The following is a 23,335-nucleotide window of genomic DNA, read 5'->3' as shown; positions in this document are numbered from 1 at the left end:
ATAGCTGTATATAGACTGATCTACTGAGTATGGTTTCCAACCTACAGTTCTGGTCCCGCAGGTGTAGACCTGCGTCGGGATCACAGTGGCGCTGAGATTCGCACTGCAGGCAGGCCTCGATGCGAAGCTGGAAATGCAGCCCTTTAGGGGCCTATATTTGGAACTGCGCTGTCAGGGTCGCGGCTAAACTGAGAAAGCTCGGCATGCTGAAGGTGGATGGTTGCGGCCACAGTTCGATTCTGGGTGTTATGGATACGGAGGCTATACTGAGAAGGATCTCCGACTACCTGGCAACAGTGTGGGCATTCGCGATTGGTTTTCCTGAGAGGGACGAATGGAGGGCGGATGGTGTATTTGAGGAGGATGAGACCTCGATCTACACAGATGGCTCCAAGATGGAGTCAGGGACTGGATTGGGGGTCTTCTCTGATGTACTCAATCTCAGTATGTCTGTCTTTCATTCAGAGGTCGCAAGAGAAATTCTGGCAAGAGGCCTACCGCCCTCGAAACTCTGACTTCATATGGACAGTATGTCGGCGTTCAAGGCCTTGGGTTCTAGGATGGTGAGGTCGAGATGGGTGGCGGACTGTTTGGAATCCCTGGATAGGCTCCGGGCCCACGATGTGACGCTGACACGGCTTTCTGAGCATGAAGGGATTCCAGGAAATGAGAGGGTGGATGAGTGCACCAAGGGGTTCGTCTGCACCGGGCTGACTAGTCATCGGTCTTGCCTACGTGCCATTTGTCGGGCTACTGAACGGCGGCGTCGGTGGCGAGGAGGTCCGGTCGATGACCTGCCAAAGCGCCTTCGCCGTCCGGCAACCATCTACCGTGTCCCACCTCGCCACCGACGCGGGAATTGCTGGCGTTCGATAAGAGGTCGATGAATACTTTGACATTGGTCATTCTCTTAGAGTTGCCTCGATGAGGATGAGACGGAGACTATTGAGCCCTTGCTTTGTTGTTGTCCGGGTCTGCAGAGACGTAGGCTCTCCTTTCTGGGGAGACGTTTTTTCTGTGATCTGGGTAAACTTGAGAACATACCTCTGGTATCTCTCCTGAGGTTTGTTGAAGGGCGGTTCTTCAGCTCCCGCTCGGGTTTCTCCACTCCTCCTGTCTTTGTTTTTTTTTTCTTTTTATTCGTGTAGTTCTAGTACGAGATCTCACTTTTTCCTTTTCTTCCCTTTCTCTCTCTGGGGTACCACAATGGGCCAAACTGGTCAACGAGTGAACTCGCCTTTGGTGGTCGACCCATTTAACCTAACCTAACTCTACGGAAATTATTTTTTTCTCTACAGGATTTTTTTTTTATTTTCTACTAAAATTTTGTGTCTAGAGCAAATTTATTTAAAAAAACTGTCTTTAAAGAAAATTTTATAGAATTTTGTTTTTTGAATAAAAAAAAAAAAATAATCATTGAAATTTTGTTTAAAAAAAACAATTTCTTAGCATTTTGGTTTTTTGAAAAAATATTATTGGAATTTTGCTTTTAAAAATGGTTTGATTGAAATTTCAAGCTATTAAATAGGGTGTAATTAACTTCCTTTGCCAACTCATGTCTTTTTTTTTTGGTTTTCTTAGCTTTATGCTCTGCCCTTGCCAACGAAGAGGAGGATTGTGTCAGGATAACTCCAGAACTGAGTTTTAATAACTAAAATAATGTTCTATGACAAGGCAAAGTAATTAAAAATAGCATAGTAAACATGTTTCTACTTTATTTGGGGGGCTTTAGTTAGGCTGTCATATTATTTTGTAATTTTTTCTTAAATAAGGTTAAATTTCGCCAAATGTTAAGTAGCTTTTAAATTGCTATAACACCTGAACGTATAAGTGTTATCAATTCCTTGAAATTAAATTAAAATAAATCATACGCCACAAGGAGCAATTCCCAGAAATATACTTCGCTTTGTTTGGAAATTGAAAGAAAATAAAAGCTGTCCAAAAGCAGATTTTATTTGTTAAAGCAATGCTATGTGGTTTTTGCCAATTTCATACACATTTCAGGCGTTTTCATGGTTTTTCAACACCAGAATGCATGAGTGGTATTAACACATCAACAAGAAATTCGTATAAATCATACGCCAACTAGGAAAAATGTCAACTGTTTAAAGATATATGACAAGCAATTAAAGCATATCCTTAGAAGAAGAGGCACATAGATCTTTGTTTTCTTGTTGTACACTACAAGATTTCACAATTATTTTTAATTCAGAGTTTAGTTTGAATGACATTTATTTTTGAAATATTTAAGTCACAAAATTTTAACAAATCATTGACCTTTTTTCTCTTTCCGCACCATCCAGCAATAGAATTAATCATACACCTTGGTTATGTCCCATAAAAAATGCTGTACGTTCTCATTGGTAGTAAATTGTTTGCGTAATATAATTTAATATAAAATCCCACATCATTTATCATGTCAGGTGTCCTAGCAGCACATAGAAAATAAAACACAAGCGTAAGCTAGGACTTTTTAAATTTATTACCGTGAAGATTGGCAAATGAAATATCTTAAAATAAATCACAAACTAAGAATGGGAAGATCGTTGTTGATTCTTTATAAAATTTAAGAGGAAAAATTAAGACAAAAAAAAATTGTTTTTATAAATAAAAAAAAAAACAAAACAAAAAAATGATGTCGAATTTTGTATACAAAATTCAATTTGTGTTTGTTTGTATGTTTGTTTGTTTGTTGGTCGGTTTGTTTTTTTGTTCCGTATAGACTCAAAAACGGCTGAACCGATTACCTTGGAATTTTCTCAGATTGTGTAGTTTGGTCTGGAAGGAAACATAGGCCATATAATTTTTGATATCGTAAGGGGAGGCGGACCTACCCTACCCTTACCCTGAAAGTACTACCCAAAAATAAAAGTGAACCGATCGGGACAATATGGGACTCAAATGAAAGGTATTGAAGAGCAGAGTAGGAATTTCATAATGAAAGTTGGGTCCAAGTACCTTGGGGGCCGCCCCAGCCCCAAAACCCCTTAAATTAGGTTTATTTGACGATCATGACATTATGGGACTCAAATGAAAGGTATTCGGGAGAAAATTATGAATATGGTCTGGAAGTAGGAATAGGCTTTATAATTTATTGATAACGGAAGGGGCCGTACCCTACGCCGTTATCCTAAAAACACAACCCAATATCAAAAGTGGCTACCAAATGAAAAGTATGCAGTAGTAGATTACGAATCTGGCATAGAAATTCATGTCGAAATATAGGGGGTCACTCCACCCCCAAAAAACGCCAAAATGGACACATTAGCCAATCACGGATATATGGGACTGGGTTTGTTTGTTCCATATAGACTGGAAAACGACAGAACCGATTTTGGCTACATTTTCGCATATTGTGTAGGTTGGTCTGGAAGAAAACATAGGCTATGTAATTTTTCGGTATCGGAAGGGGGACGGACCCTCCCCCTTATGCAAAAAACACAACCAAAAATGAAAAATGGGCCGATCGGGACAATATAGGTATCAAATGAAAGATATTGGAGAGTAAAATGCGAATATGCTATTAAAATTTTAGTCTAAGTACCCATCGGTCCAACCCCAAAACTCCCCCCAAACAAACATATTGGACGTTCATTTCAATATGGGGCTCACAAGTAAGGTATTTGAGAGTAGAAAACGTATTTTATATCCAAGTTTGGAGCCAAGTGTTTTGGGGTACGCCCTAAAGCACCCCCTAAACTAAAATTTGATATTCAAGTTTGGAGCCAAGTGTTTTGGGGTACGCCCTAAAGCACCCCCTAAACTAAACTTTATTTTCGTTGAGAATAAAGAACAAATTTGATATCTAATTTCAGTGCAAAGTGCCGGTGGCCTCCCTAGCCCCAAAACACCCTCCAGACGGTTCATATTTACCGGCCAAGGCAATATGGGGCTCAAATTAAAGGCATTTGGAAGTGCAGCACGAATTTGATATCCATATTTGAGTGGAAATGTCTGAGGTGCCATCCCTCCCCTAAAAAGCCATTCTCATTACCCTAATTCTTAAAACACCTGGAACAAGGGCAAACTTCTCACTAATCAATAAGTGCTTTCCGATTCAAGTTTAAACTCAATTATAAGGGACCTTTTTTTATAGCCGAGTCCGAACTGCGTCCCGCAGTGCGACACCTCTCTGGGGAAAATGTTTTAAATGACCATGCAAGGCATTGTACCTCGCAAATGTCGCCAACATTAACATTGGGATAACCACCGCTTAGCCTGATGTTCTCGCCAGGATTCGAATAGGTTCAGCGTCATAGGCTACAATGGCACGAATTCGAAGTCTCCACACCCTAAAAAGATAGATTTAAAGAAGGGGCAGCGAAGCGGCCGGGTTCAGGTTCTATAAAAATAAAATATTTACAAAATTTGCTATAAAAATAATATTTGTAACGAAATTGTGATAAAATCTTCTGAAGAAACTAAATTTCAGCTAAGTTTGCATAAAAATAAGAAATTTTTTAGAATTTAATTTTCATAAACTAAATTTGCATGGTATTGGGAGAGAACAGGATATAAAAAACAAAAACCAAAAAAAAAAATTAAAAACGAGAACATCTCTAAGCATTCAGGAGTCAAAGTTAACCTTAAAATGTTTATTCCAAAAACTATAAAGGCCTAAACAGGATCGTCGCGTTGAAAAATGCAATTCTGCAAACAAATGTCAAAAAATCAAAAGTTTAACAAAGCAAAAATTAACCCTTTTTAACTTTAACAACTAAAAACACTACCTACATGTGGCAACACAGAATGACGCTCGCTTTCAACTGTCAAAGTTGATCTTTTTCAACTTTTCTGCCTTGGGAAAGTTGTGTGCAGAGTTGCATTTTCAACGCGATACTAAAAACCAAAGCTCAATGCGCTCATTCTGTTTTCACCTTAACATTCATCAGTTTATGTTGCTGGTACACCTGAACGTATGGTTATTCTTAATAGCTTTAGTTAAGTAAAAATAAATCATACGCCACAATGCACCTCACCTTTTTACTACTCCATTGAATTGCAATGTAAATGGTATCACATTATAGAGGTGAAAACCTCTTTCAGTTGCGCACGACAAAAAATCATTTGTCTCTTAATTTTATTTATTGATCATCAAACTGATTTATTTACCATGATGTATAAAGTCGCATTTTTAAATTACTTTTCATTCCCATAAAAGAAATGGGGATTGGGTAACCGCGAAAAACATTCATTTAAATCCTTCAAACGATATGGCAAAGGTGAGAAAATTATTTCCATGCGGAAATGATAATAAAAAATGTTCTCACCCATGGCTCATCGAAGAGGTCTGGCTTAAACAGTGCAGGAAGTGAAAAGAAATTGTAATATTTCCATTTTGTGTTGTGGTGATGGTGGTGATGGTAGTGATGGTGATGGTGGTATTGGTGGTCGCGGTGGTTATGCCTTTGCAAGGGCCTGTGGAAAGCTCAATTTGCTTAAGGACCAGCATCAGCACAACAATACAACAATGAGACAACAACAGTTTGGCTACGCATATACAAATTTGCCAAATGCTTTATCTGTGGCGGAAAATTGTTACGTGTTTCTGGATGCCAACGAACCATAAATAAAACCAAGGACCATGAATTGCCAAACCTATGGCTTGGCAAGAAAGCATTTGTTTTTTACAAACAGCAGAGAAGGGCAGCAATTTTGGGCAGCACCAATTTTTAAATAATTTTTTTTTTATAAAAAAAAAATTAAAATAAAAAAAAATAAATTAAAAGAAAAATAATTTAAAAAAAAAATTAAAAAAAATAAAAAAAGCTATTAAAAAAATTAAACAAAATTATAAAAATAATACAAAATATGTAAAAGATTAAGAAAAAAGTTTTGGCAAGTGTGTTTTGTTGCAAAAGAGTTTTTTTTTAATTTTTCAAGTTTTTTGCCTGTTAGGGTGAAGATCATCAAATTTTACAATTTTGTTTGTTTGTTTCTCTTTCGAGACGAGCTCAATGATCGGATATGCAAATGGAAAAGGAAAGCCAAAGATAGCAACACACACAACATCCACTATGGGACGCGTTTCGTCTTTGGTTAGAAGGCTTTTCAACCATATTATGTGTGATGGCTTCAAGGGCCGTGCGTATTAATAGCGAAAACGCATCTATGATACAATTACCACATTAACCACGCTCGACAACCCTGTCTATTAGCTGTACTTTTCCTAATTCATGTATTTTTGTGGAATGACAGACATTCTTTCTATGACAAATTACACTTCTTCCGTACTACACATGATTTTGTGCATCTGTTGGAAGGTGTATTGATGGCTTCGAACGCTAAGACAACGGCAATGGCTCTCGCTGTTGCTCCGTGTGCACAGGTTCTAATCCTGGCCGGGCTCTGCAAAGTTTTTCATTTTTCAAGTTTTTTGCCTATTAGGGCGAGATCATTAAATTTTAAAATTTTTGTTCCTCTTTCGAGACGAGTTCAATGAAAAAAAAAAACAAAAATTATTTAAAAAAATATTAAAAACAAATATTAAAAAAAAAACAACTTATAAAAAAGAAAGTTAAAAAATAAAAAAAAATAAACAAAAATGTAAAAAATTAAAAAAAAAATAAAAAATTTAAATTAAAAGAATCTGTAAGTTCCGTATAGACTCAAAAACGGCTGAATCGATTTTGTTGAAATTTTCACAAATGGTGCATAATACTCCTGTCCTGAAAATAGGGTACTACATTTTGTGATATTTGAGGGGGAGGGTGCGGACGCTTCCCCTTATCCTTATTTTCAGAAACGCCAGTTCTTGGAGATGGGTGGTTCGATTTAAGCGAAATTTTGTGTGCTCTCTTATAGTAACCTAAAAACAAAAAAAAATTGTTGTCCACATTTCGGATGGGGTATCTAGGAGGGCCGCCTCACCCCAAATATATATAGACCAATCCCGACAATATGGGTTCCAAATGAAAGGCATTTGGGAGTAGAATACGAATCTGAGATCAAAATGTTGGATCAAGTATTTGGGGGACCATCCCAACCTCCCAAACACCCCTAAATCGGACATATTTTTTGACCATGGCAATGTGCAATTCTAATAAAAGGTATTTGAGAGCAAAACTCGAATCTTGGACCAAACGTTTGAGGGTCCACACCTCCACCGAAACACCACCCAAAGTGTAGAAATTAGCCGACCGATATGGGGCTCAAATGAAAGGTCTTTAGGAGAAGAGCACGAATCTGATATCGACATTCAGGACCAACTATCTAGGGGACGTCCCACTACTCATTAATGGAATATTAATGGGGCAAAGTTTGCATTTACAGTTTAAGTATTTTTTTGTTTTTTGACACGAAAATTATTATCCCTTATTTTTTGTTTGCATATTAGGATTGCGTCCTACAGAAAGACAGACCTAACTTTGTACAAAATTTAATATATTATTTTAATAAAATTTTAAAAAAATTAAAAAAAAAATCATAGTCTATTGACACAATATTCAATTATTTGCATAGCAAGACCATATATAAACCATATTCATATTATCCTATCATCCTTTGATTCTAATTCTTTACAACCCATATCATTCTTAAGAAATTTTTTGCCTTGCAAAAGCCTTCTTAGCAAAATGGCAAAAAAAGATTAGTCCTTTTTTTTTGCAAGTGCTTGTGAGGTTTAATCGGACTTCTTTGTGCATTGCATTTTTTATACAAGAATACATGTGTCAACACATACGAAAACATTTTTTGCTGCCTATTGTTTTCTCGTAGCTCTTTGTGTATAAGTCCTTTATGTCTGTTTGGAAACTGATAAGCCACAAAGTTTCCATTTGTGTTTTTCCTTGCATTGTTTTGGGCATTTGGCTGTCGCCTTTTCTTTATGGCCAGATAAATGTTTTCGCATATGTGGTTAATTTGGCAATTTACTCGTGAAAAACTTTAATTCAGCCTGGCTGAATGGAGTTTTTTTTATAGAAAAACTTCAATTCAGCCTGGCTGAATGGAGTTTTTTTGTAAATTGTTTTTTATTTAAGAGATTTTTACACAAATATTTTAAAACCTACACCAATTAAATAATTTATAATACTAATACGCTCCATTGTACCTTAATTAATATGACTCATACGCCACACCATTTCAACACGCATGATTAACATATTGAAAATGAATAAACATATTCTTTATAATTATGGCAAATTAAAGCAAATAACTCTATGTACAAAGAATAGTTTGTTTATGAAAACATGCCTGGAATTAATTGTGACAATTGATGGCCTGAAAGCATTGAATACACCTTGCATAAGCATAATGTGAATAATATTTTTTATGGAATTGTCATTGTCAGCATTCTCACTTTTATAAAAACCAAAACAACAAAAAATTAATTAATCCCCTTGTGGTGGCTTAAGTATCTTCTGCATAGCAATGAAGCAAACGTTTATTGGCAACAGCAAAAAAAAAGTCGAAAGTTAAACTACTATCCATTAGCCTCTGTGCAATTTGTCGTTATGGTAGTATATCCTCCGTGGCACTGATAATGATGTGCGGAATGTTTCTTTTTAAGCATTAAAATTAAATTATGGCTTTATCACAATTGTCAAGCGAAACGACAAAGCAATGGACTCGCATCCGCATATAAATAAAGGAAAATGAACCAAAATGCAAAAAAAAAAAAAACGATGAGAGCTGAAAGCTCCCAAATTGAATTAAAATTATTTGTGAGGCATTACCAGTGGATTAGGGTGGCTCAATTTGTATGAGTCAAAAAAAGAAATTCCACAAGACATTACAAAACTCATGGACCTTAAATCAAAAATCCAATTTCTTGGTTTTAAAACATTTAAACAAAACAAAATCGAAAGTATGTCTAAAGAAAACTGAATTTCTTCTTTTCTTTAAAAACCACAAACTTGACTTTGGGCAAAACTTCTATGAATTTGTCATAGAGTACGCTTCTGATTACCCTCAACAATTGACGCACCCTACTGTGGATTCGTGTGCTGGTGGTGTTGCTATTTATATACGTGCTGCTGCTTTTCGTATGAAGTTTGTCAGGATATGTGTGAGCTTGAATTGAGATTCTGGCACTTTGATACATTAACACAAAAGCCCTCAAAACAACACCAACAAAATAAAATGAAAAACAATGCACGCATACAAATGGCACGTGCTTGGGTTTTATCTTCGCTGCTTCACACACAATGCAACGCAGTGGTTAAGATATAATGCACTGTAAATAAAAATAAATAACATTTTCGCAAAATTTTTTTATAAAAACATTATTTTGACAAAATTTTCCATAGAAATGAAATTTGTAAAACATTTTGTATGGAAATCAACAAAATTAAATTTTTTGAAAATTTTCTATAAAAAAGAAAATTAAAAAAAAAAATCATAAAAATCCAGTATGGAAGGGCAAAAGTCGGGCGGTGCCGACTGTACACCTACCCTATAAGTAAAAAAGTGGTGCTATGTCCAATTCTGAACCAATTTTGAAGGATTTCGGACCTGTGTTCTCAGTGTAGACTCCAAGGCCCACCCTTTCCCTTAGCTTTGATCCATCCGTCTAATATGATCTTCTAGATGGCAATACTAGGGTTCCGTCAATCGAAGACTGTGCCACTGGCGGCAGTGCCACGCGCTCGATTTCTAGGTTCATCTCAGGTATGCGATCGGAAACCTCTTCCATTCCTTTCAGGTTTCCTATCGTCGCCTATATTATACCGCGATGGTATGAGCTGCTGCCATCCTCAATCATCACCTCCCATCAACGTAAGTCTCATAGACGCGGTGGATGCCTCGCACTTAATCTGTATGTCAATAGATCGGATATCTAGTGACCTAGTGGACGCGGTCCTCATCGCTCCGCCTATGCCAAGACAACATGATCTCTGAACCAGTTGTATGGTCTTTATGTGCACTGTTTCTCCAAGCAGTCCACCAAACTACTGAGGCGTAAGTAAGTATTGGTCTAATCACGCTTCTGTAGAGCCTGGGGACTATCTTCAGGCCCCATTTAGAGCCTACGGCCCTTCTACATAGTGCCATATGTCTCTGAGCCTTCTCAGTATGCTCCTGAATGTGACACTTCCAATTCAGTTTCTTATCCAAGATTACTCCTAAGTATTTGACCTGTTCAGATATCGAAATCGTTTTATTGAGGAAATGTGGTGCATCAAATTGGCCCACCTTCGTCTTCCTCGTGAACAGGCATATATCAGTCTTCTCTGGGTTAACGTTGAGGCCTCTGGGTCTAGCCCGGTCATATGCCATACGTAAGACCTTTTTGGGCCTTTTGCATAGCTATCCCTAAAAAGTGTTATAACTTCGTCTGCATAGCAGGCGGGTTCAAATCCTTCCTCAGTCAGTATTCGTAATAGGTCATTTATGGTGTCACCCAAAGCAGTGGCGATAAAATGCCCCCTGTGGCGTGTCCTGTGCCACTTTTTCCCTTATATTCATGTCATGGCCCGCAATTTATCCGGAGGTCACCGTAGCGCAGGAACAGGTGGACAAATTGCGGGTGCAAATTTGTCCATGAACATTTCATTAAGGAAGAGGGGCTAACTTCTCACAAATCAATGAGCGCTGTCCGATTTAATTGTAAATTCAATGATAAGGGACCTCCCTTTTTTATAGTCGAATTCTCCGCCTTTGACACTGAACGCCTGGGTTCGATAGGTATATCAAAAAAATTTTTCAGCGGTGGTCATTCTTCTAATGCTTGTGACATTGGTGAGGTAATTTGCCATGTAAATACTTCTACCCAAAGAGGTGCCGCTCTGCGGCATGGCGTTCGGGCTCGACTATAAAAAAGGTGGTCCCTTATCATTGGACTTACAATTAAATCGGACAGCACTCATTGATTTGTGAGAAGTTAGCCTCTGTTCTTTAATGGAATGTTCATGGGCAAATTTGCATTTGCACCCGCAATTTGTTCACCTGTTCCTTAGCTTATGGTTTATCCAGTCTCTTGGGACCCGCCCTTTCGATGTCACTGCAAACCGCCAATGTGTACGTCTGGGCATTGAAAGATTCTTCTATTTTATGCAAAACCTAGTGCAGGGCAGTCTCCCCCGACCTTTTTCTTCACTTAGGCATGCTGTTTGAGCAGTCCGCTGGATGCCCTGCTCATTATCATGGTATCCACAATACGTTCCATGGCTTTGGGTAGAAAGGACGTAAGGCTTATAGTGGTCAGTTGAGGCGCCAGATAGTCTGCCTTCTTTTGTAGTAACGCCGGAAATATTCCATCAGGTGAGGAAATATTCCATCATGGTTTCGAAGCTCTTTATGGCTTCCTTCACCCTAAATTCCGTTATGATAAGCCTTCGATCAACCTCATATTTCGAAATTCCGGTGTCTCCTTGAGTCCTGTCGTGTTCTTCATCAAAAGTCTCAACATGTCCTTCGTTGTTTCTGCTGTCACTCCCATGTCGTCTACTAACTTTTCAGTTTGGATATGGTTTTTGAGAGAAACATTTTCATCTTGACGGCGTCATTAACGCTATCGACCTGGTCGCAGATTAGCTTCCAGGAGGCACGTTTTGCCGCTCTGTTTATCTTATTGTATTCCTTGAGCCTGTTAAAAAGTCAGTGGACCTATTTCCCAATGTTGCGAATCTCCCCGGTCATCCAGGGTTTTTCTTGAACTGATTTCCCTTTCCGAAAAGGACAGCTATCTTCAAAAGATTGTTTAATAACCTATCTGAAAACATACCCCAGGTCCATCAAAATTGGTTCAGAATTCGATATAGCTTCCACTTTATATTGGGTTGCCCAAAAAGTAATTGCGGATTTTTTAAAAGAAAGTAAATGCATTTTTAATAAAACTTAGAATGAACTTCAATCAAATATATTTTTTACACTTTTTTTCTAAGGCAAGCTAAAAGTAACAGCTGATAACTGACAGAAGAATGAATGCAATTACAGGGACACAAACTGTGAAAAAATTTGTCAACGCCGACTATATGAAAAATCCGCAATTACTTTTTGGGCAACCCAATACTTATAGGGTAGCTGTGGGGTTTTATACAGTCGGCCCCACCCGACTTTTGTCTTTCCTTACTGGTTTTTACTTATCTTCTCTTGCAGGGTGGTATAGGAAAATTGGTCTGGTTCTCGTCAGTTGGTTTGAAATGCATTATTTGTTTACAATGTATTCGAGAGGTGTTGGAGGGCACGCACAACTCTTTGTGAGAACAACCCATATACATTGTAGGACAAATGTAGGTCAAATTGTTTTTCAAATAATGGCTATAATGATAGACGTGGCTTTGGTCATAGTGGTGGCACTCATCCCGCAATGCCTCCATAATATTATCATCATATGTGATTTCTGCCAAATGTGCAACACTAATGGTTTCGACACCAGCAATATTTGCCTATGGCTACAGCGAATCACGGATAGCCATAGCCAAAACCAATAGTTGTCCTAATGTGCCTGTAGGCACTCAAGCGTATGGCAAATATGTGAAGGGGGCTAATAGCTCTATGCAATGCGCTCAGGTTAAATTTGCCAAACAATCAATGCAAACCGAAAAGAGAAAACTTTTAAACATAGTAGCAGACTACATGAAAATCTCCAAAGATTAGGCTTAATGAACTAGTTCTTAAACAGGAAATCGATTAGAATAAGGGCAAGAAGGGAGAATTTAATAAAAGTTAATAGATGTAAATATTTTTATATTAATTTTCAACTTAAACATATTAAGCAGCATTACAACAAACTTAAAATCATCTAAATGTCTAAGAAACCATTTTTTTTATATTTTTAGCTTTATTAAAACTAATTGTATTTGAATACAATTTATAATTTATTTATACAGTTTTGGAAAATCTCTCTTTTGTGTGTGTGTGTTTTTTTTTTTGTTTGGTAGAAAAAAACAAAAATCTTATTGTTGTCCTTCAACAAACAAAACTTTTGCTTTTAATTTTAAAACTCTATTAAAAAGTTGGCAATAACGTTTTACCTTATATTGCCTCATATTGTTGTATGTTTTGTTTCTTTGCAAGGTTGTGTTTTTTTTGTATATTGTAACGCCTCTTCACTTCGCCTTCAGCCCTACAAAGAGTCTCTTTCCTGCAAAGACAAACGTTTATGGGTCATAGCAAAGTGGGAGGTAGGCAAGGCTGGAATTGAATCCACTATGAAGAGCATTCGACAAGGCACTCTTCTCAAAGTATATCCTTCCATTATATGTATGTTCGTGAAACAAATGGTGTCACTTTTTTGCTACCAATATTGCTATATGTAATATTTTGGTACTTTGCTTTTGTACTGTACTGTAGTTTGTAGTCTGTTGGTTTTATGAAACACCTAGGGGCAAAATTCAATTTTATTTGTGTTTCATTTTCCCTCCCCGCTTGCTTTTGTTCTTGTGCATTGGGAACAAACTTTCGTTTGTAACATGAAAACTGCAGACATGCATTCAAGTCTGTTGAAAGGGGTTTGCGAACAAGAGATTTATCGAAAAACAGCAAAGAGTTCATGTGTTCATTAGATGAAAGAAAATGCGACGCAAAAGTTTTATCAATATTTCCACTTGATGTGTTTACCATGTGTTAGTTGCAAGAATATTGTTGCACCATTGTTTGAAAATCATGCTAATGCAACGTCATGAATATGCATACAAAAAATTGGTCATGAACCTTTTCATGCAGAATAAAGTGGAATAATATCACCACAAGCCCAAGAATAAAGAAAACTAAATAAAATAGTCGAAAAATAAAATATTATAAAATAATACAAAATAAAATAAAGTAGAATAAATTAAAATAAAATAAAATAAAATAAAAATAAAATAAAATAAAATAAAATAAAATAAAATAAAATAAAATAAAATAAAATAAAATAAAATAAAATAAAATAAAATAAAATAAAATAAAATAAAATAAAATAAAATAAAATAAAACAAAATAAAATAAAATAAAATAAAATAAAATAAAATAAAATAAAATAAAATAAAATAAAATAAAATAAAATAAAATAAAATAAAATAAAATAAAATAAAATAAAAATAAAATAAAATAAAATAAAATAAAATAAAATAAAATAAAATAAAATAAAAATAAAATAAAATAAAATAAAATAAAATAAAAAAATAAAATAAAATAAAATAAAATAAAAAAATAAAATAAATTAAAATAAAATAAAATAAAATAAAATAAAACAAAGTAAAATAAAATAAAATAAAATAAAATAAAATAAAATAAAATAAAATAAAATAAAATAAAATAAAATAAAATAAAATAAAATAAAATAAAATAAAATAAAATAAAATAAAATAAAATAAAATAAAATAAAATAAAATAAAATAAAATAAAATAGGATAGAATACCCCAAATACACCCTTACCCCAAAAGTACCACCCAAAAATTAAAGTGAACCGATATTCGGAAGTAGAACTCGAATTTGATATCAAAAGTTGGGTCAAAATAATTAGGGGCTGACCCCACTCAAAAACCCCTTCAAATATGCATACAGGACGATAATGACAATATGGGACTCAACTGAAAGCTATTTAGGAGTATATTATGAATATGGTCTGGAAGGAGCAATAAGCTATATAAGTTTTTGATACCGAAAAGGGGGGCGGACCCTCCCCTTGACCCCAAATGTACCACCCATAAATGAAAGTGGACCGATCGGGACATTATGGGACTCAAATGAAAGGTATTTGGGAGTAGAACATAAATTTGATATCAAAATTTGGGTCCAAGTACCTAGGCGGCCGCCCTGACCCCAGAAACCCCTTCAAAGGGGCATATGTGACTCAACTGAAAGCTTTTTTACGAATATGGTCTGGAAGGACCAATAGGCTATATAATTTGTTGATATAGGATGGGGGCAGACCCTCCCCCGTCACCCCAAAAACACCACCCAAAACCAAAAGTTGACCGATAGGGACAATATGGGTATCAAATGAAAGGTATTCGAGAGTAGAATACGAATATAATAATTCAAATTTGGTCCAATTAACCAGATGGGCACTCCATCTTCAAAACTCACCCAAGAAAGACGAATTAGATCTACATATCAATATGGGAACAGGCATATTGGAAGTACATATCAATATGGGACTCAAATGAAAGGTATTCGGGAGTAGACTACTAATGACATAGAAGATTAGGTCCAAGTAATTGGGGGTCGCTCCACCCAAATGGAAATATTACTCGATTATAGCTAGATGAGATTCAAGTGAAGGCATTTGGCAGCAGATTACGAATATGACATTAAACTTTGCGTCCAATTCATTATTAGGCCCATTGAAACAATGGGGGATAAAGTGGTATATACTTTGGAGTTTAGTGCGTCATTCAAATTTGTGCTCAAGTGGCAGATGGGGTGTTGGGCACAATCCTCCATTAGACGCCCTCCACTAACCGTCTGTACCATGACACCAATCATGACAATATGGGGTTAAATTAAAGGTATAAGGTTTAGGGCTGCGAATCTGATATCTTCATTCTGTTCATTTATCTAGCGGGCCAACTCATCCCACTTAACTTAAACCATAGAATAGATAAAAATAGATATAAATACCCAAAATATCTATAGAAAATACAGTTTTGGGAAAAAATTTGATTCTTTAAATTTTAAAGGAAGAATATGAAACATATTTTTCTTATATACAAAAATCATTTTGTGTTTGTTTGTTTGTTCCGTATAGACTTAAAAACGGTAAATCAAAAACGGTAACGGTATAGGTTAGTCTGGAAGGAACCATAGGTTTTATAATTTTTTGATATCGAAAGAGGGACGGACTCTCCCCCTTATGTTAGAGAGTCCGACGTATTTGAAGTTTACATCAATATGGGACTCAAAAGAAAAGTATTCGGCAGTAGATTACAAATATGGCATACAGAATTAGGTCCATGTAATGAGGCGAGGTGACCCGTCCCCTAAATACCCCCAAATGGGCATATTAGCCGGCCATTGCTATATGGGACTCAAATGAAAAGTATTTGGGAGTAGATTACGAATATGACTTTAACAATAGCGTTCAAGTGTACTGGCGAGACCATCAGAAAAAAATTTTAGCGGTAGTTTTCCCCTCCTAATGCTGTCAACATTTGTGAGAAGTTTGTCCCTGTTCCTAAGTGGAATGTTCATGGGCAAAATTTGTATTTGACTTCTACTATGGTCTTCAACATACAAACCAAGTAAGACACTAATCGGTCCATAACACATCCATCCCAATATGCATACCAAATATTTAATTTGTCATTTACTAACTTACTGAATTTTAAATGACTGCTTCTTCTGCGAAATGTTATCCACACAGCCAGATCAAATCGTAGCTTAAACTCATTCAATCTCGACTTGACAAATGCTCCGTGGTGGGGGCTATATAAGATTCGACCTGGTCTTGTTTTTACTTATCTGAACACTTTTGCCGAAGTCCTTCAAAATCGGTTCGGATTTAGATGTACTTTTTAAAAATGATCTTGCTCATGATAATGATATAGGGTAGGTGTAGAGTATTATATAGCCGGCTGTGCCTGAATATATTTACTAAGACTTCCACTAAGATTTAGTTTTTAAAATATCTATTTAGTTCCAATCGTGGTTAAGGTTTAACTTAAAAAAAATTCTTTTCATCATCAGACGGGAGATGGTGGCGTATACTTATTAGCTTATAAAAAGACACCTAAACGTATACTTTACATTTTTTTAACCACAAGAAATTTATTCAAGCAAATGGCAATACCAATAAAATTGTTGCTGAAATGAATTTACAAATTTTACATATGTATGTATATCTGAATGACTTTACTTACAAGCAAAAAAAAACTTTTCAACATTGAAAACTTTGAACATTTTGCAACACTTTGTTAAACCAACATGATAACATCTGCAGCAATTTGTTGCGGTTATTCTGGTTTCTCAAAAATGGCACAAGAATACCTCACAATCATCTTGAAACTATTTATAGGGCACATTGGTTTCTCGTTATATAAGGTTTTTGGATTCCAACAACATAATGTCCATCTGCCCGCAACCCCTCTCCCAGTTAACATTCTTAAAAAAGAAAATGTTGCTCACTTTCATAATTTTAACTGGAAAGAAAAATAAAAACAATATGGATTTCAAAAGTTTATCGTTTTCAGAAACATAAGTAAATTTTCTTTAAAAAAAATTATTCAGGGTTTTTCAATCTCCATTTATAATCGTTATAAATGAGTAAATATAGAAGTTATACATTCATAATGGCATACAATGTTCGCCCCGTCTAAGCTTTATGCATTCTTTCTTTTGGGTTTCTAGTCGTTTCTCTGCAACACGAATCGAAGACTGACAGACAGACACCTTGCTATTTGCCTTGTTATACCATCAATGGTAGATAGCAGAACTATTCCAGAACTATTTTTTTTACCCTTTTTTTTTAACAAATTTGCTTTTTCTTTGCTTTAGTTTCCATTGCTGGAATTATCAAAAAAATGAAGAGAAAAACGAAAAGCAGGATTTCTAGCAATTGCTCAAGTTGTGAAAGACCATACTAGAAAGAGGAGAAAATGTCTTTTGTTGTATGGTGAAAAAATCATGAAACTTTGTTGTGGAAGCAGAAAACACTACATCTCCGAAGTTCATTAAAAACTAAAGAAAGTTCGACTAACTAGTGTGCATAACATTTTTTGTTTCCTTTTAATTAAGTCAAAATGGAAAATAATGAGAGATTAAAAAACTTTCTTCCACATTAAAATTTACCAATACAGCACTTCAACTAAGGGCAGTAAAAAATCAAATAATATTCAAATTTGAAGAATCAAATAGAAATAGTCATAGAGATTTTTGGTGCCCTTTGCCTTTTTAGGACAGTTTAGCTAAAATATTTCTTTCTTGAGGAACATGAACAAACTTTTCACATATCAATGAGTGCTGTCCGATTCAAGTTTAAGCTCGTCATGCCGCAGTGCGCAGTGTAGAGTGGCCCTAAGCGATTGAAGCTTAGAATACCCTTGACCAACAGCAGCATTACTATGGTCCATCCACGACAAGGTACTGTTGAATGTCACCCCCAAGTTCTATGCACGAGCCACGGTCTCCATTCTCTCATTTGCAACAACAACAACAGGGTCCCAAGTGTATTGTGAAACCCTTTTCTTAATAACTATGCACTTGGACTTCAGGAGATTAAGCCATAGTCCATTAGCATTTGCCCATTTATAAATCCTAGACAGGTCATGGTTTATCATTCTGGCATGGCCTTTTAGGCTTTCCTTATGGCTACTTATGTAGACCTGCACATCATCCGCATACATGTGGGCCTTACAAAATGAGAGCTGATCTGGCATATCGTTACTTTATGAAGAAAATAGAATAGGACCCAAAAATTAACCTTTGGGCACTCCTCGAATAACAGGCAAAGGACTAGAAATAGATGACTTCGAAACCACGGATTGGGTACAATTGGAGGGATACGACTTAATTAAACGAACAGACGAAGGCGAGAAACCAAACAGGTGTTTGGTGATCGACTGTATCGAATTCCTTCGAATGGTCGAGTATAACAATTCCTAATATCCTCCTTTCTAGAGCACTTATACAGCTACATCCGGGACGGAAAGCTGACTGCTATATGAGAAGCAGTCAGGTTTTCGTTCCCTGACGCAGAATTTTCATTTATATACAAAAACTTCTGCCTATACATTATTTTTTCAAATACTTTGGACAGAAAGCACAAAATGGAAATCAGTCGAACCTCTCTGGAGTTCTTGGGTAAGGGTACAACCTTAGTGTACTTCCATGCCACCGGAAATGAAGCCCTAGTCTAGATGCTGTTAAAAATGTGGGTAATGTGTGGCAAAATATATGGTAACAGTGCCTTAAGAAATTTTGGTTTAATGCCATCGAGGCAAGGCTTCGTAGATCGTCTAAGATTTGTACCAAGAATTTACATACTTTATAGGGTCCGAAATGGGTATTTCAATGTAATGCAAATTGAATGACATTCTTAGGTTAGGTTAGGTTAGTTCGAAAAGAGAGTGCGGATATTAATCCGCCACATGCCACTGTGAACATACACCTAGGCCAGTAATCGGCTTGTTGTGTGCTCTAAATACTAAAAAAGTAATCTTGAAAAAGAAAATCTAATTTAGGAATTCTGTGCTATTTACAAAATCCTTAATTCTTTTCCATGCCATTCTCCTAAGTTGGTTCATGTCTAGCATTGTATCCCCACCTAAGTGCCGGTATCTGTTAGACCCGAGAGCCGGAAATAGGAAATGCTCCATCATCTTCTCTTCATGCCCTACACATGCTATCACTTCCCACACCGTTTTTAGTTAAGTGAGCTTGTAGTCCCCTGTGTGCCGTTATGATACCAATAGCTATACTGACCTCCTTCTTACTTCCGTTCAGTAATAGCCTCGTATTATCACGATCTGGATCTCCCCATGGGATATTCTCCATCCTACCGATCGTTTCGATGCCCCACAGGCTTACATGGGCATTCGTCGCTCACGCCCTTAACTCGGACTGCGTCGACCCGAAAGGCTTCGGGTTAACTAAATTTATTGACGACAGGCAATTCTCTGGCCTTCACTGCCAAATCGTCTGTTTTTTCATTCCCAGTTATTCCGTTACGGCCTGGCACCCAAACGATGCGAATAGTGCCAACCTCAGAATAGGCGTTAATCTCTTTCTTACATTCCAATACTGTTGGTGATCTTATCGTCCTGGTTGTTATTGCCCTTATGACCATTTTACTGTCCTTAAAGAAGTTCACAATCGACATCCTCGCGTTAGCAACATACCACCTCACGCATTTCGTGATCGCTCGGATCTCCGCCTGCTGGACCGTATTATGGTCAGGCAGTCTAAAAGAGATCTCAGGCCTTCCCAATGAGGACCCCAAGACTGTGCCGCTGCCAGCAGTGGCTCGCACTCGACCTCAAGTGTCGTCTCAGGTATCCAACGGAAACCTCTTCTCTTCCTTCCAGGTTTCCTATCGCCGCCTCGATTATACCGCAATGGTATGAGCTGCTCCCATCCTCTATCCATTCTCACATCGCCTTTTGTCTTATAGCCGCAGTAGCTGCTTCGGAAACCTCTTCCATTCCTTCCAGGTTTCCTATTGTCGCCTCGATTATAACGTGGTGGTTTGACCTGCTCCTATCTTCTATCCATTCTCCCATCGCCTTAAGTCTCATAACCGCAGAAGCTGCCTCGCACCGTATGTCTATGGGTCGGATATCTAGAAAAGTCTCCCGTTCCCTAGTAGGCGTGGTCCTCATCACTCCGCCTATGCTAAGACAACATGTTCTCTCAAAAGTGTTGTATATTTCTTATTTTGCACTTTTTCTCCATCGCAGTTCTCCAAACTATTGAGGCATAAATAAATAAATATCAGTCTAATCATGCTCCCGGTCAGGCCCCATTTCGAATCTATGACCCGTCTACATAGTGCCCATTATCTGTGAACCTTCTTGGTACGATCCTGAATGTGCCACTTCCAATTCTAGTGGGCGAGGTGCTCATCGCTCTGTCTGCCAAGTACGGTTAAAATCGGTCTATAACCGGATAAAGCTCCCATATTTAAGCACAATCCATGGTGGTGGGTTCCCAAGATGCGGACCGGTCGAACTTGTCACGCTTTTACTTGTGTAATTGATAACTTTATAGTCTAGCTATTTAAACTCTATTCATTATTTTATTTCCTTTAAGGCAAAGTTTAGCCATAACTGCTTCTTAGTATCCGAAATTTCATGAACTGTTGAATAGATCATAGTTACTTTAACTTTTAAATCTGAAGAAACCACAACTCTTTTTCACCAATTAAATTGCATACAATAGTCAAAAGAAAGTTTTGTGTAAACTCCCTTTTGCAAAATAAATTGGGCCAAAATGAAAGTAGAAAAAATGGCTTTTAGGGAAAGTTTACACGAGCCAAACTTTTCGTTGGATAAATGTTAGGGAAATGTTCAAGGAAAAGTTTCAATTCTTCTGGGAAATTCAAAGGGCAAACTTCTATGTCAACATAGAGCCAGAACATGACAGCGTCACATTAAAATGTGAATAGCGAATAGCGCAGAGAAATGGAAATGGAAAAGGAAAACAGAATATTAAATACAAAATATGAAAAGTATAAAGGACAACAATTTCTAAATATTGAAGTTGGACAAGAGATTTTTAAAAGATAGAAACCACATAAACTCAAGATTTAGTTAAGACTGGAACTAAAAAAACATAAGACGAGGCTGTTATGTAGAAATTTAAGAAATGCATATCAAAAGTAGCCCAAATCATCAAAGCGGATGTTTAAAGTCCTTAAACAGACTTTAACACCGAACTTAAATTTTAACATTTTTCCCAAACAAGACCCCATTTTTTTCCTCTAATCATTTACCAAATACTTGAGTTGAATGAAAATGCTGTCAACAACAAAATACATAGAAGCCCTTATGTATACATGGGGGCAGAGACTATCAACATCAACTTTTCAACATGCCGGAACCAAGAATCTCATGAATGAAGGCAAAATTTAAGGCCAAATACGTGATGCCACGTAAGTGTATGGTTGATTGGTAAATTCTTATTAATGGGGCCATACAAGAAAAGGCAGCTTAAAGAATAAACTAAAATCATAGAGATTTTTCAAAGATTTGACGCAGCAGGGGATAAATTTAATGACCTTTTAAGGCGTAGAAAGATTTTTTTGTCAAACTTTTAACATAATGATGAAATATTTTTTTTTAATATGTGACCTCATGGCGTATGAGTTATTTTAATACAAGATTTAAAAATTATTGTTACTCATACGACACCTAGGAAACAATATATCAACAAATCGGGGCAACACCGAGCGACGTCATCATCATGGTGGGTGGCCATTCCCTCTCTTCTATTACGAACCTCGATCAGTGAGCTTTGAAAAATCTATCCGGATGGGCGAGGGCCAACGTGCTTGACATAAATCCCAGAAATACTGAACTGGTCCTTTTACAGGAGGAGAAAGCTGGGTGTTTTTAAGGGACCTCTACTGGATAGGGTGAAGCTACCGCTCTCTTCCTAGGTCAAGTACTTGGACGTGATTCTTCACCAGATACTAAGGGGAAAAAATACGCTCTACTCCTGTCGCAATTCGTTAGGAAAGAGTTGGAGGCCGGGCACGCTTTGTGGCGGTCGTTCGGCCAATTCTTACCCATGGTTGTCAGGATGGTACAGAGTACCGCGGCAGTGCTTATATCTTAGACAAGGAGAAGGGCCCCGAGAGAGGCGCTGAATGGCATTCTCGATCTTATGCTTTTGCACCTATATGTGGCAACAAAGATCGTCAAGAAACTGAGGGAGTCAGGTACATGGCGCTCCTCTAAATTCGGTCATTCTTCTGTTATGTGGGGGATGGTGTTGTTTTTGATGTAGCAGCGTGTTTTACACGAGTGGGGATGGTGGTGCCGCTTGGCGTCATGTAATATGCGACGACGCGATTGATTATATACCATGAGAGTCCTTCTCTTGGCTGGGGGTGCCCCGCACTTCTCGGAACCTTCTATATACAAGGATGGGTTTAAATGGGATGGGCCTGGAGCAGGAATTCATTGAATTCCTTATAATCTGGGAGCGACGCGATTGATTATAAACCATGAGACTACTTCCTTGTTGATGGGTTGAAATTCGTTTTTCCGTTTAGGGATCTCTGGGCTGGGGGTGCCCCGCTCTTCTCGGAACCTTCTATATACAAGGATGGGTTTAAATGGGATGGGCCTGTAGCAGGAATTCATTGAATTCCTTAGAATCTGGAAATATTATATAGGGGGCTGCATCTTTCAGATGGAGGTCTTCGCCATCTTCAAGGCAGTGGAGACGATGTTGATGCAGAAGCAGCTGCTCGATCACACTGTCACGATATACGTGAGCAGTCAGGCTCTGTCGACGGCTTGCGAGCGGTCAAAACTAGTTGGAAGATGCCAAGAGCTTCTTCGAACCATGGGAAATGCTGTCAGGCCATTAAGGTGTAAGGGGTAATGATACGGCCGACGAGCTGGTCGCGAATAAATCGCTGATTGCCGCAGGTCTTTGCAATGGAATCAGTGAACCCTACACTGTGCGAGCTTGTTCTTCTACGATGACTTAGGCGTGGACTGGTACTGTAGGGTGTCAAAGGCCCTGGGTGGGTGTCAAAGGCCCTGGGGCCGAGTTTTCAAGAAACAGGACATCCGCTCAATCAGACTATCAGGATATACATGAGCAGTCAGGCTCTGTCGTCGGGCTGCGAGCGGTCAAAACTAGTTAGAAGATGGCAAGAGCTTCTTCGAACCATGGGAATGGCTGTCAGGCTCTGCTGGGTCCTAGGCCATCAAGGTGTAACGGAGAACGAAGCGGCCGATGGGCTGGCCAAGAATAGATCGCTGATTGCCGCAGATCTTTGCTATGCAATCAGTGAAA

This window comes from Stomoxys calcitrans, chromosome 5 (assembly GCF_963082655.1).
Source record: "Stomoxys calcitrans chromosome 5, idStoCalc2.1, whole genome shotgun sequence".
Taxonomy (NCBI): Eukaryota; Metazoa; Arthropoda; class Insecta; order Diptera; family Muscidae; genus Stomoxys; species Stomoxys calcitrans.
This window is presented reverse-complemented; position numbering follows the sequence as displayed.